Source organism: Sinocyclocheilus grahami, unplaced genomic scaffold (genome assembly GCF_001515645.1).
Source record: "Sinocyclocheilus grahami isolate Dianchi unplaced genomic scaffold, SAMN03320097.WGS_v1.1 scaffold844.1, whole genome shotgun sequence".
In the NCBI taxonomy this organism is placed as follows: domain Eukaryota; kingdom Metazoa; phylum Chordata; class Actinopteri; order Cypriniformes; family Cyprinidae; genus Sinocyclocheilus; species Sinocyclocheilus grahami.
In genome coordinates, this window is record NW_015506023.1 from 35,006 (window position 1) to 36,206 (window position 1,201).

Below are 1,201 nucleotides of genomic sequence, written 5' to 3' on the forward strand. Positions count from 1 at the left end.
TTCCCCATGAGCTAATCCGCTACAGTAAATAAACAACAAACAAAAAGCTATAAATCCAGAAACCTAAAATCTCTAATTATATTACAGCACATTTAACAGAGCCCCAGAACTTCTATCACAAAAGTCTTTGGTTTTTCATCTTAATGTGACAGATGTTTACTATTTAGAAAAGTGTGCACAATATCTGTTTCACTTCTGTCATCCTTACCAATAATCACATTAGATTGTGCAGCGGTATTATGATGTTGTACCTGTCTCTACACTGTAAACAATGACCGTGAATTTAACGGTAAAAGACTGTAAAAATGCTACAGTAAAAACGGTTAAACGGTTAACGGTAAATTCCCCTACTGTATATACGGTGAAAACCTCTATTGGACATTACATGTCATTTTTATGGTAGTATACCGTTTTTGGAAGTGAAAATTTACAGTGAATAACCGTAAATTGACATTCCCAGAATTCCCTGCATTACATTTCAAATTTGATGTTTTTTTGTTGAAATAACTATGTATCAAAGGTCTCATTGGCTGGTAAAACACAAGCATGTCGATATAAGACTTGACAGATGGAAAGAGTTTTGTAGCTTTAGATACTAAAATAACAATCAGAGAATGAATCAGATGCAAACCGTAAAAGAGATTAAGTCATGCCACCCATATGAAACGTAATATTTACTACCACACATAGTGTTGTGATTGTTATTAAACATGTCCCTATGGAATAAAATAGATGTGACATAGTATGATGGGTATGTGTGTGTGTGTGTGTATAAATTCTCAAGGCATGGAAAGTGTTTACTAGTGTATCATCTACAATTTAAAAACTGCTTCTATTTTGCACTTTTTTTTTTTTTTCAAATCACATATGATATTATCAGGCTATCAATATAACGATTTAAGAGATCATGGAAAAATTTGCATCCATTTTGAGCAAATCTTAACTTGGAGATCCATGTTATCCATGATTTCAGAATGTTTAAACGTCACGTTTGCAGTCGTAGGAGACGAGGTGTGGATTCAAGCTCAGAAAATCCTTATTTTCATATTCCAGTACTCACTGTACATATATAAATATGCACTGAAAAAACTGAAACAATGTCATTTATTTAAAGTGCATTTTTATATCGGTCGAATCAGATAATAATGGAAGATCGTGGTTTTCGGTTTAAACCTGTTTTGTTTCGTTTGTCTAAAAGCAA